Source organism: Anas acuta, chromosome 11, assembly GCF_963932015.1.
Source record: "Anas acuta chromosome 11, bAnaAcu1.1, whole genome shotgun sequence".
In the NCBI taxonomy this organism is placed as follows: Eukaryota; Metazoa; Chordata; class Aves; order Anseriformes; family Anatidae; genus Anas; species Anas acuta.
In genome coordinates this window covers 14,128,941-14,143,244 of record NC_088989.1, presented here as the reverse complement: position 1 = coordinate 14,143,244, position 14,304 = coordinate 14,128,941, and the positions used below count along the sequence as shown (strand labels likewise).

The 14,304-nt window shown below is 43.5% G+C and overlaps 1 protein-coding gene across 2 annotated transcripts in view; it reads left to right on the top strand.

Moving 5' to 3' along the window:
* Nucleotides 1–4,739: 4,739 nt before the first annotated feature.
* PRKCD (protein kinase C delta) overlaps nt 4,740–14,304 on the top strand; it is a 65,942-nt gene continuing 56,377 nt past the window's right edge. Inside the window, exon 1 of one of the 2 annotated variants that reach the window (XM_068694821.1) lies at nt 4,740–4,887. The gene's annotated coding sequence lies outside the window, so the exon portion shown is untranslated. The other variant, XM_068694819.1, reaches the window with a different exon arrangement.

Here is a 14,304-nt window from a genome sequence, read left to right as displayed (position 1 = left end):
CACTAAACCATCCAATTTGTAGTAGCAATAGGCGGTATGTACAAAGGGCATAGACTTAATCAATGCAAGCCTATGACCCACACTTTAAGGGAATTCCTCATTCATGGGGAATAATTGCAATCCCCTATCCCCATCATGAATGGGGTTCAATGGGATGTGGGAGAAGAAAAAACCTGACCAGTACTCCTCCCCTGCCCTGATAGAATTATTTCTATCTATGGTGTCTCTACTGCACAAACAGGATTTTAATTTCCTGAAGCTTACACAAACATCAAAAATCAAATGGAATTGTTCAAGAGAGCTTATAAACAAGAGGTCAGAAAACCACGTTTGCATTATTTATGACACACAACAGTTCTTGCTTTAATACTCGCTGAAATATAAAATTAAGAAGGAATAGACTGTGGTCAGCAAGAAAATTGCATCAGTACGTACACTTCCTTGTTCTACCATTCTATTCACTTCGCAAAGTAAAGCTATCAGAAGGGGAAGCAGAACCACTTGCATTGCTCAAAATCAACACTGCCAGCGAGTGTGTTGAAACTCAATGTAAGGGAGTGTCTGTAATAAATACTAAAGTCATTTTAAACAAATTCTTCTGAAAAAAATTGATTAAATTAAGTTACTACTACAGCCTCACGTGTTCAAAACGCAGTTATCAGCTCCCTACCATCAGGAAAAGGCAGTGGGGTTGGATATTGATACAATCTTAAGAGATTCTGAGGTTTCTTTTATTTGTAGCCCAAATTTTTCCATTTTTAGGGAATCCAGATCACATCTGCAAATCTTCTACACAAGCATGTGGAATAGATTTTATTTATAAAAGAGGAAAAAAGTGCCCAAGACTTTCATGTAATTACTTTCTCAAACATGTGGGCCTTTAAAAACAAACATTGTAAGAATCAGCAATGCTCTCTAGGCATGAATCTCAGCAAAACCATCAGAAAACTATTTTCTTGCCTCATTTATAAGTGAACCATATTTTAAAAGTGCCTTCAAATAAGTAAAACTGCAGAGTGGTTGAGACATAAAGCTTATCACAGTTTTAATCTCAAATTCTTAAGATTCACATCTGATAACCAAACTGCTCTGCAATAAGTTACTTATACAAATATTTAGAAATTCACAGGCTTGTATCTGGCACCAGAATGCCCCACATTCTGGGGCACAAGTCAACTAACATATATCTCATCCTCCAGGAAAAACAAAAAGTCATGTTATTTAAGCTCTACTAAGCACAGAAGATTATGCAACTGCAAGTTCTAAAACATAGTAAATTTACTTACAAAGATTCTAGCTCCTCCTGTTTGTAGCGCCCCACCACAGTGTCCCACCTGACCAACTACAGCTCTGCACAGGCACAGTAACTTGCACAGGAGCAAACCCTTAAGCAGGAAAGACCAACTCAGCTGCAGATCACAAGGAGCAGCACACTGATTAATAAAGAAATTCTTCTTTTTTCAGCATAGGAACTAAAATAATCTGCAAAATTAAGCTGTAGAAGTCAATTGAGATCATTATGGAAAGAATCTCTAAAGTTTCAAGACTTGAGAGGAAAGGAAGGGTAATTCCTGTTTCAACTGAACATCAGCCCAAACACATATGGCAGCAAGACCTCCACATGATGAAATTCAGTAGCTGTTTTTGTCACGGTTAATCCACAAAGAATTTGTGTTCTTGAAGGAGAGAGGTAGGAAAAACTAGAGGAAAACCATTATACATAAATCAGGTCTTTGACCTTAACCTTGAAGGGAAAAAAAAAAAAAGCTGAATAAATGACTATGCATAATGATCAAAACATTTCAAGAAGAATCTACTCAGTAGACCACAGACCCGTGCAGTGGGTAATGAGTGGAAACCCCCATCACTTTTAGATCATCACCAGACTCCTTTTTTCTCACCCCCATCACTACCAGAAAAGGGGAAATGAAAGCAGGCATTTGGTGGTTAAGCTTGGAAAAGAGAAACCAATGAACCTCTGTCACAACGTGGAGCTCTGTGAAAAAGAAGCTTACAGTAACTGCCATGATTTTCTGTTCATCACATCATAGAACCTGAAGCAATATTTCTGGATAAATAATCATCTTTACATAAATCACTTATCTACCAATAGAATTAAAATCTGATCTGTTTGCTTGAGGTAATAGACGCTGTAGATACTAGTGATTCAGCTCACAAAATGTAATCACATGCTTTTAAAAAATCTTTTTTTACCCAAATATCTCTGAAATCTTCAGGGGACTAGTTCTTACTCTCCATTATGAATTTTATTTACTTTTTGCTGCAGAAAGCTTAATTTCCCACTTTCCTTTTTAATATATGTTCATGAAATTGCTCAGAGTCATATCACCACCTAACTTCACCACATTACATGCCAAAAATTAAGTGGCTTCAGGCAAAGCAGGTTTTCCAAATGGGAGAATTCAAAAGAACTCAGCTGCAGGAGCCCCTGCTAGTTAATTTGATAGCACATCTCCTCCACACATTTTTCTGTACAGAAACAGTGTCTTACCATGGGTTTGTGAGTTATTGTGCTATCTATTCAGCTACACAAGAGATGAAATGCAAAGAGAAAAAAAGACTCAGGATGATTTAAAACAGTATCTCAAGGCACATTTCAGGACAACAGAACAGAGTAACATCCACATCCCCTGTCCTTTTTTTTTTTTTTTTTTTTTTTTTTTTTGAAAATGATTTACCTCTTACTTGCCCTGAAATTTCAGTGAAACCCAGCATGCCTTACCATTTACCCAGAAGCTGACATAGAACACCAGTAAATACTGTTCAGCAGCACTGGGTTTTGTCCCCTTTTCAGTTATCCTGAGTATGAAATATGTTAATAAAGCCTTCTGAGTTGTATCAGGATCTACTCTGATGAAAGAATTTCCAGCTCTAAGAGTGTTACCATGTATTTGCAGTGCTGAGTTTTAAAAGCAAAATTACACAAAATTATCAGCAGGAGTTTCTCAGTACCAGGAAATACCTCAAAGTTCTAAAAAGTCACATTCCCCTACTGGTTGAGAAGGTCCTCCATTTTGTTTTCTAAAGGCCAAATTTTACATCTCTACTCAGTCCTAATTAACATTTAACCTACTGACTGACTAATCAAAGACACAAGATACAAATCTCTTTAAGCCTTGCACTTTACTCACAGTCTGAAACAGGAATGACGATCTGTTTCAGAAACACTTTAGCCAAAGTGATACTCTAAATAATTGAAATGCAACTGTAGTTAACAAATGGCTTGCTGCATCATTATACCATAAAGTCACAAACTAAAATGAACTCTCTCTGACCACTTACACTCCCAATGAACAGGACGTTAAACAGAACACATTTTTTATTTTGCCAAACTTCACTGGAAGTATTGAAATGGGGAAAACCACTTGGCAAAAGTTAATGTCTGCTTTTCCCCTCTCATTCAAAGTAGTTTTAGTTTTACGAACATAACATTCATAAGTTGCTCATGCATATAACGTTCCTCAGATTTCAGCAGCAACACAAGTAATTTAAAGTAAGGGTCCTCATGGAATTTATTACAGCGTTATGGTTAATTCAACAACATTCCGTGCCAAAACAAGAAAATACTATTTACTATTTGTAAGCTAAAAACAAAAACCACTAAAATAGGCCTAAGCACACGTACAAAGTACCACATAGTTTAATTTGCAGCAGAGATAAAAAGCAACCAAAGACTCCTCTGCTCTGCTGCCTTCACCAAATTATGATTTTCACTGTACCCACTAGAACTCTCAGATGGTGGTATTTTTGTGTTAAAACTAGAGTTTAATTTAAGCTCCCCATATATTGCCCCCCCCCCCCAAAAAAAAAAAAAAAAAAAAAATCAGAAGTCTGAGTTACATACGCATTATAACCTTTCAGATTTGAAACGACACAAAACAACTGATGAACTTTTAGAGTACCTCTTGAGCATGAAGTGGAAAGAAGCTGGACACTGAACCCATGGGATGTGGGTTTTGGAGATGGCTCCACACACAGCCTCCTAATGGCCAGCTCTGGCAGCCTCAGCTGCCATACACGGCCTGGCACCTGCCTGGAGAAACAACAGCGGCTCAGAAAACGTTGGGAGTTTCATCACTGCTTTCAGCTAGATCAGAATGAGCTAATTTAAGATGAAAACGCAAGAGTAATTACACCCAAATTAGTAATACGTTTACCCCTATGAGCTAGAAAATGATGACAAAGGTCTGCTTTGGTTCCTTCAGGAGGAAGGCAGCATTTTCTCTCCTATTTATTATGTTTGTCATGCTCCTGTGTTGTAACCCAACCCCAAACCACCTCACTTCAACACTCAGGAGCTCCATCCCTCAGAGTGTGAGTCTGAGGACAGCAGGGCCAGGACAGCGGTGGCCTGCGGCCTCCAGCACCCTGTGGTAAAGGCGCTGAGGCAACACCAGCGCTCACAGACCTAGAGCCTACCCAGCTCTAGCCCTATCATTAAAACAACATCCACGGCTTATGAAACCACCAAAATTTATTTTAAATAAGAGCCTGGAAGAGGAAGTGGTGCGGCGAGGCAGTGGGGAAGCTTGAACGCTGCTCCCCGCAGGGCAGAGGCACACAGCAAGCGCTCTGCGGCCGAGCTCCAGCTCCTCAGCCCCAGCCTTAGCTCCACGTCTGGGCCCAAAATAAACAAAATAAAATCACCTCCTCGCCTCAGCCCCGACCCTGCGCCCGCAGCACGAGCACCACACCAGTGCCTTTGGCCAAGGGGCGCTGTACTGAGGGACACCGCGAGGGCTGGGGCGTCCCCAGTGCGACAGGACGGAGGGGACCGGGACCGGGGACGGGACTGGGGACGGAGACGGGGCCAGGCAGCACCACGGTCGCCTTTCCCCGGGGTGGGGCGGGGCGGGCGACCCGCAGGTGAGTGCGCGGCCCGTGGGCGGAGCGCGGGGCGGGGAGCGCCGGGCCCGGGCCGTGGCGGCGGGGAGCCGGCGGTCGCTGCCCGCCCGTCTTCGTCTCTCGCTCAGCTCGCTCCCCGGGACGGCTCCCGGTACTCGGCTCCGGGCAGGCGGGTGAGTGCCGGTACTTGCCCCCGCTGGGGTGTGTGTGTGTGTGTATGGGGGGCGCTCCCGCTGCTCGGCGGCTCCTGCCCCGCCCGGCCCGGGGTGAATGAGGAAGCGACGCGGGCTCCGGCTTCCGTGGGGCGCACGGTGGGGAGAAAGGCGCCCGGCCCGGCTCGGCTCGGCTTGGCTCAGCCCGGCTCGGTGCTGCCGTGCTGGGGCGGCCGTAGTGGGGCGGGCGGGACGGAGCCGTGTCCGGCCGCGGGTGGGTGCTGCTGCTGCTGCCTCCGGAGCGGCGCCTCCATGTTGGGCTCGGGGCCGCCCGCACCCCCGCGGTGCTCCGGGACCGGGAGCCCGGGACGGGGCCGCCCCCGCTGCTGCCTCGCCGGGCACCGGCCGGAGCGGGGCAGGGCGGACCCGGGGAGGAGGTCCCGGGCTCCCCGCGGCTGTGTCCCCGGTACAGGCACGGAGTTTGCTCTTGGCACGAGCGCTGGCTGTGATAACAGCAACTTTGGGGTTGTTTTTTCTTTTTTTTTCTTTTTTTTCTTTCTTTTCTTTTTTTTCTTTTCCTTCTTCCCCTCGCTCTCCCGGCCCCGTGGATGCTCAGTTTCTGTGCAGCCGAGAGGCACGGTGCTGGAAGCGGGCAGTTTCCAGCTGATTTGTGACAGACAGTGAGGGAGCAGGGAGCGGGCGTGCCAGGCGTGCATCTCTTAAAAACCCCCTCTCGGTTCATCACTAGGGAATTCCCCGTTTGCGTGAGGGGATCAGCGCTAAAAGCAACGGGGTTGTGACACCGGCTGGTTTCGCCTGACACCTGTTTGCTCGGGGGCTGCTGTGACCGCTTCGCCTCCGCGTTATCTGCCCAGGTAGCGCGGGGTGGCCGGGGGTGCTGTGCCCAGCAGCCGTCCCCTCGGCAGCTCGAGGCCTCGGGGGACAGAGCCGGACCCGCAGAGAAGGCAGATGTGAGGAGAGCTGTGCCAGCACTCTTCCCAGAGTTAAATATTGCTTTAAAACCCGAGTTACAGCCCTTAAACATCTCGCCGAGTAGCCCGTGTCAAAATTCTGCGTGCTCGCCTGCACCCAGCTTTTGTCAGATCTTCTTTGCGCCTTGGCCTCGTATGGTCATTAGTCTCATTAACCGTATAACAAGCCAGGAAATAACCCGTCCCAGTTTTCTGTCCGCAAGGTAACGCCGTGCAGCATTGTATTGATCAAATAGGAAGAAATGTAACCAGTATGGGTTTCTGACCAAAAGACTGCGAAGTGCTTCTTAACTCATTAAGCAATAATTCATAAGCATCACTTTAAAAAGGTATATGCAGCATTTCCTACTTATTTTAGTTCCTGAAAATTAGAAATTTAATTAGAAATTGAAGTGGGTATTTAATCTTCAGACAGATTTTCAGTTACCCCAGGATGCTGCCGAGGGAGCTCTGGGGAAACAAGCAAACATAAGAGACTGCGACGCATAAATTTACATTGCAGATTTGTTGTTTTTTTTCTTTTTATCCTGGGTTTCAAGATAAAAATCTGTTTTAAAAATACAGCTATGTGCTTTAGTTTAAGAAATGTTTAAATATTGTCATTTTTGGTTTTGATCTTTATAGTTTTATGATTTTTTTTCTGATCTTTTCAGTTATCTCTTTGTAAAATTGACTATAGCAGACCTCTAAAGGCGTATGATTATCAGAGTAACATGCATAATATTTGAAACTAACAATTTAAAAAGTAAAAAACACAAGCAGGTATTTCACTCGGCATTATGTGTATGCTTATATGGAATTCTAAACAGTACAAGTTATCAGTACTCTGAAATTTTCATCTTACATCTAGGAATACGGATTTAAGTATGTAGGAATTGCTGCCACTCAGTGGCTGGTACAGAAGCGTCGGAAACTCTTTTTGCTTATGTAGCTGTGATGTATGTGCAGTTGCTGAGTACAGCATAAGGTAATTCTGTTCCATGAATCCGTGTGAGATATTTGATCAGGAAGATGCTCGTATTGTTCTGAACTGTTCTCAAACTCTTTTCCATCTTGTATTTCATAAGTTGTGACCCTCCTGTATAGATAAGTCTAATGAGAGAGGGGTTACAATTTTCTTATTGAATGAAATAGCGAAATAGCATTATATAATAAATCAAAAAAATTGACCGCACAGCTAGTTGAAAAGGTATTGTGTAAAGAAGGAATTCTTTTAAATCTATTTCTGAACTGTAGGAAACTTAAGTTTTGTAGTTACTTTTGTTAAAGAGAAACTTTTAGAAGAGTCTTTCAAAGAAAACTTGGTGTGATGCTTTGTAGATTAAGGGAACATCAACAGAACCTGGAAAGATGACATCTTTTATTGAAATAACAGCTTTCCTCGGGAAAGCATACAAACTTTCAGGCCTCCGAGTCTATTTTGTCTAAAAGCTGCAGTCATTAAAGGTAATCTCAAATTGAGTGCTTTAGGACCTAATTGTTAAAGTTAACCATCCATCCCGGTTTCCATCTGAAGGCCTTCCACGCCACGCTCTCTGTGCTTGCTCCTCTGCCCCACGGCCGTGTTGCCCATCTGTAGCTGGTGCTCAGCTCTGGCTGCTGCTCCTGGAAAGAGGAGCCCCTGCAGCACCCCTCGATCTGCAGCTGCACTGCAACTGGAGCTGGGACTGCAGCGCTGACCTTCGGTCCACCGAATATCAGTAGCATCTGCAGTGAAGCTGCAGTGGCGCGAGCCGCAGTGTGGACTGTGCCGTGTAAATGCTTTCCAGGTGTTAGCCAGCGCTGAGGTATGTGCCTGTATGGGGTTCATTGACATAGGTATTTAAGTTCCTTGAAGCTAACTCAGATGTGTCTGTGCATGCTGCAATCAAAATGCATGAAGTATCTATAGTTTGCCATCCCCTTCATTAGATATATGAAGTACATATTTAACCTACCATAAAAAGAATGGAGGAAGAAAGGGATAGGGCAGAGTTTGAAACGTTTATTGCAGATGAGTCAGAGCTGAATGTGAAAGATGACAAGTGACTTACCAGTGGAGTCTGGGGGTTAGCTGACTTCATCAGGAACCAAATCCCTCCGTTAATCATCCACTGCTGAGAAAAGTAATGGGATTTTTATTCTGGAGATGTCCTTGTGTCAAATGCAGCATCTCCATTCTGGTTGTTAGGTTCTGGCCAAGAGGCATCTAATAAACACCAAATTCATTTGTGTTCCAGCAGTTGTTTTAAATGTTTTCCATACTCTGTGAGAAAACCTCTCAGCTTTCTCTGAATCTTCCTTTACCTGAACGATCTGAGTACAGAATTTTACTTTGTAGAGCTCTACACAGAGCCAGAGGGGTGAGCAGGAACAGGGAAAGGGGGAAAACTATCTGTCCTGTGCCCATTCACAGGTCTCTGGGCAGCACAGGAAAATTAATCACTCCACATCCGCTTGGCTGTGCTTTGCAAAGATACAATTAACAGAGATGAGCCTGGGAGAGCTCTTTACAGACTTGGTAAAGTAATGCTGAAATGGCTTGTGTTATGTTCTCATTTAAAAAGCAGTTATTTTTAACTGTAAGAGTTTTTGTGCTTTATTACAGAGGCATTACCACTCCAGACAGAACTGAGTTACTCTATTAACTTTTTATGGTATTCTTTGAGCAATCTTGCAGAAGTGCTCTGTAGGAAGCAGTGTGCTGTCTCTAGCTCTACAGGGCCACCTAGATTATACGCACTGCCTTCACGACTAGAAACTGTGCTGGTGTTCTGCTGCTGTTACCAGTCACCGGTAAGGGTTAAGAAATGAGAGATCTGGCACAGGGACATCACAAATCTGTCCTTCACAAGAGTGGTGCAAAATGTATTTCTGGTCCAGCTAGACCAGACTGTGCCACTGGAAGTATCCCTGACGAGGAGAATGGAAATACAATGTGTGTAGCTGCATGGTTCTGATTGTTTTCTTTTTTTTTATGATAATGTATGTAAAGGAAGCACTGTGTTTACTTTTCAGTGACATAAAGGTGCCCTGCCTTCCATGCAGTAAGTTATGTTTTGAACCTATTAAATTAGCTGCTGCTGTTTACTGATTGATAATGGATTTGACTGTTTCTGTCTCGAAGGTAGAAGTGAAGTGGGGCAGATGTATATCCACAGTTAATGTTTTTGCTGGTAATTTCTTTGCCATGGAGTGTAATGCTCTATCAGGAAAAGTTTATTTAATGATACTCAAGTGCAGCTGGTATTCATCTGATAATACTTGTGATCTATAAAATCTTGGAGGGACTGTTTCAGATAACTTCATAAAGCTGATGCACATTAGGTGTTTAAGCCTTGCACAATGCTTGCCAGACTTCTAAGGGAGGAGGATGCGTGCTTACCATCTCCTGCCTTTTGATGAGCCATATATTAGATTTATCTAAAAAACAAAAAGCAGCACCTCTCTGTATGCCCCAGAACAGGACTATTTTGAATTCCAAGGTGCTACCACTTGTGAGGACAGAACAGATATGCAACATATATTTCTGTCATGCTGTTGCTAATATGTTGTCTTAGAGCTGTGAGTGATATCTGGTCTTGTGTGGTTGAAAAGTAACCAAGCAGCGTCACTTTTACCCTTTGATAGTGAGAGAGGAGTTGGGATAGCCTCTGGGAGCAGAGGTGACAGGTCAGTATTGCACCAGGCATTGTGTGTATCTGTGGAAAAGAGACCCTACTAAAACAGCTCTTCCCAAAACACTTAGGATGCGTGCCACTCTTTTCTGAGAAGTACAGTGTGGGCTGAAGTCCTTCCAGCTTCACTGGGCTCAGAGGAATTGCCTGAACTGTCTGAAATAGAATCCTGTTTCGCATCTCCCAAATGGCTGCAAACCTCTAGATTGGTTTGTATATTTGTGCATAAGTGGCTCTGATTTCTGTTGTGTTCAGTCTTCTTCAGCCTCATAAATGATATAAGTGTTAATGGGCTTGGTTTAATCCCACCCACCTGCTGTAAGTATGGGGTATCTTGAAACATACACAGTAAATCTAAACCTCAGCCCCAGCTTTGTTCCCCACCCCTGCGCCATCAAGTATTATGTGCTACTGATTTGGAGCTGAAAGCCTAGACCTGTGTTGGATTAGCCTTGCTTTTTGCTCTATGACAGTTTTGTAATGATGAGGTGACCAAGAGAGAAAATTGCATGGTTTTTAGCACTCAAGTGTCAAGTTATCTTCTGAGCATTTGAAAATCTTCTCCTTTCCCCCCCCTCCCCCCCCCCCTCATCAATGCCTGTTTATTAGATCTGAATACACAAACAAGGATTTTAGTAGTTCCTTATCAGATTCTCTGGTTTCTCTTGGAAGTGCAGTTTAAGCTTTGCCGTAGTTTTTCTGCCTAAGAAATTCATGAAATCTGTGTTTGGTCAGTACTTCTTTATACTAATTTACTTCGGTGCATCTGGTGTTTTAATAGTCAGGGTTAGGCAAGAGAAAAAGTATTCTTGGTTGTGATATCAGGCTTGTCTTTCAGATAATAAGGTGGTGGTTTTAGGTTGTTGTTTTTGTTTGTTTTGTTTTTGAAGATTGAGATGCTTGAAGATGTAGGTAGATGCTTGAAAAAGTGATCTGAAATGTCTCATGGACAAGCTCAGTGTTCAGCTTGGCTCCCGTAGACTGCCTTTTTCCGGGAAATTCCCCAATGAGTACAAAGGCAGTGTAGTTAAGTTATTGCTAATGCATCATGCATCGTTCAGTAGCTTGTGTGAGCTGTGCTTTTCTAACAGGAAGCTGTATTTGATTTTTTTTTTTTTTTTTTTTTTTTTTGAATAAGGGAGGAATCCTATGTTTCTTTCCTAAAATTCTTCTGAAAAAGCCCTCTGCACAAAAATTTGGTAAGAATTTAGAAAACGTGGTCCAAGCAGTTGCTAGTAGAACCCATTGCATGCTTTTTAAACTTCTATTATGAAGAAAAATTACGACGAACAGGCACAGTGCAATAACTGAACGATTGTCATGTTTGTCACGTGACACTGTAAAAAATTTTATCTCAATTTTTTTTTTTTTTTTTTTTTTGTAATGCCTCTGGATGGCTTTGCATTTTGCTGGTACGACTAAGTAACTGGAGTGAGAAGTATTTTGTACCTTGTTGATTTTGTTAGTGCCTGTTGAAGTGCAGAACTCAAGATTTCTCTTGCTAAAGAACAGTTGTTTGTCAGAGTACATTCCTGGAAAACTCTTGTGAAAGTAAGGTTTATTCTTGCTTATTTTTAAAATTGTGTTTAACGTACATGCCTGTAAGAGAGCACAGATGGTTGTCTTGCATTAAGAAGGTGCTGCCAGGATTTTTGGTGTTGATAATTAACTGTTCCATTTATAGATTAAATAAATAAATAATCTTGCAGTAGGATCTGAAACCCTCCATCGTGCAAGTAGCTCTGCATGTGAAGGAGTAAATTTATTATAGATGCTTTCAATACTGATAAACATCTTCCCTCCCCCCATCCTTTTTTTTTTTTTTCTCTTTTTGAGTAGCACCACTCAGCGAGCAGAAGGAGCAGTCTGATAATAGGTTCTCACATCCAGTGTGCTGGTCCATTAATGCAGCATTTTTGCTGAGCTGTGAATTGCTCAACAGCTGTTTTCTCGTGTATCGTTGGCCAATGACTTTGGCCTTCCGTGAACTCAAGTGGTCTTACTAATGAGTCGGGAATGCTGCAGTGCCCGTGGATGCTGATTGCCAAATATCTGCGGCAGATTTGTCTGTCAGGAAGCTCTGAGAACTCTCTCATATTACACTTGCTTATGTTCCTCGATAACCTACAATTTCTGTTTGACAAGCATATCATGGCTAATGTAAGCAGCAGTGTCCGAAGGGTAGGAGCTTCTTAACATGGGCCTAAACTCTTCCAGGTACTTTTAGAGTTAAAGTTAATTCAGTTGTGCCTTGATCTGTATACAGTGAGCCACTGGCACTTGGACGTGTCTTCTCCTGTTCTCTCAGCCAAAAAGGAGACTCCAGTATCCCCGATTGCCTAGTTACTTCAAAGCTAGCACAAGGGTAATGGGAGGACAGATGAACACCAAGGGATCAGTAGGCAGCACTTGTGTCCTGCCTGGAAAAAGCCTGTTGGAGAGCTAGGGAGCAGGGAGATGCAGCTCAAAGCAACATGACAGCCTTCCCCTGCGAAAGAAGCACCTCCTGCCATGCACAACCAGTGAACGTGCTGAGACCAAACCCAGCACAGACACCAGTGTTTGCAGTGGTTCCTGGAGGTCTGCCATTTTATAGGAAGTTAGCTACAGGCTAACCCCATCTTCTCCCCAACAGCAGAAGAGAAATTTCATAGGGTAATATTGTTAGATTTTTTTTTTTTTCCTGGTAGATTATTTTTTTTTCTACAGGCCTTTTTGAAGAAAGGTATGATTTGGACCAAAGGATTTATACATCTTCCTGTTAATCCCTATGGGGCTTGCATTAGGCCCTTAGTCATTTTTGTTTTTCATTCCTCCAGTTCCCTTAGGCCCTAGCAGTAAGAGAATCTGCAATCAATTTGTAGCTCTCAGCACATCTGTAATTGCAGAGTAGCTGTTCGGTTAGCAAGACTTGCTTCATTGCACTTGAGAAAAGTATGGAAGGTTCTGTGGGAATCTGATTGTCCCCATTTATTGGGTCTCATTTGAACAGAGGTTGCTTTCTTCTTTGGGAAGTCAGGGCACGTCCGCATCAGTCGTTTTGGCTGGCCGAGCAGTCTCGGCTGTGACTGCTGACTGCTGTGGTGGTGCCATCACAGCCTCGGCGCAGGTTCATCAGAAGGCATGGCTGCAGGATGGTTTGTCTCACTTTAAGGTCTGTTTCACATGCAGTTATACTGCTGTCATCGCATCTGACACGCATGCTTTCGCATGCAAATATCTCATTACGCTATTGCTAGCCTCGTTAAGTACTTCAGCTAAAATAAGCACATACACCAAAAGTTAGGACGAGTTTCATTTAGGCTGGATGGTAGCGCTCTGTGGCAGCTTAGAGACCATCCTGTTCTTTTCAACAAGCTTTTCCAGGTTACTCTACGAGTTGAAAGGTCAAGTTACTGGATCTGCACCACCAACTTGCCTCACCACAGGACCTCGTGCACCTGCTGAAGCCACCCGTTGAAGGGGAAATTGGGGCAGACAGAGCTGGCTGCAGCAGGAGCCCCCAGGGCTGTGGGGCTGCCTGGTACCACCCTGCCCTCCTTGGCCTCATGTGTCCCAGAGGTGCTGCAGGCCCCCTCGCTTCAGCCTTACAAACTCCAGCTCCTTCCCAAAACCCTTGTAATACAGCCCAAGTGCCTGCCCGCTGGGGCAGGGAGAGGAAGTCTCGCCGTTGTTTTCTGTTTCAGTTTAATTTGCAAGTTCTCTAATTTCTAGCAGTGCTGCTAGGACTTTAAAAGCAACCCCAGGAGTTTAATGTAGTCCATATTGGTATCTGTCAGACTGGTTTTCTGACCTATTTTGGGGTATTGCAATTTGGGATTAATGTTACTTTCCTTTTCCAGTGGGTGGCAGTTGAGGCAAAGAGAAATGTTTATTTGCTTGGAAGTTTATATAGATATGTATTTAAGGAATGGGAAGCAAAGTCAAAGCAGGCCAGCCCTTTATGGCCGACTGGTCTCTCCTTATGTCGGTTCTTTCCTTTGTTATTGCACCTCCTAGCTGGGGAGAAGGACAAATCAAAGGAGCTCTTGTGACCCAAATCCGCTTCTAGTTTCAGTCTCCCGTGTGTGTGTTGTTCTGTTCCTTGTTTCCTTCTTCTCTTACTGCTTAATAACAGTGAGCCCAATCTTTCCATCATTAGAGCTTTGCCTTATGTAAACCTCATTTCAAAACTTTGAAACAGAGAGCTGCTAACTTTTTGCAGCAGTGTTCAGCTTCTGAGATCCGTAGTTTGATATGGAATGCAATATGTAGTAGCACTCATTGCCATTTTTCTCTGAACTCAAGCCAGAAGAAAAATCTAAATCACATTACAGTAAGTGTTTTTAGTGTTTCAAGAGCTGACGACAATATAACAGCCGCAGCAGTGCTGACTTTATATGGTTTTTCTTCTGACCAGATGCTCTGAGGCATTTCGTGGCCTGCATTACATTGCCTTTGTCACTGGAGTGCTTGGTACATTTGAAATGGTTTGTGAAGAAAGGAGCTTTGTGGGTTTTTTGTCAAAGGTTCCTGTGTGGAATTTCAAAATACTCCCGGCCAGCAGCCAGGAATGGCCTTTTTTCTTCAAAAGCAAATCTTGACAAGAAGTCTACAGTACCAATTCTTACAAATTGATTATATATAAAACCACTAAAC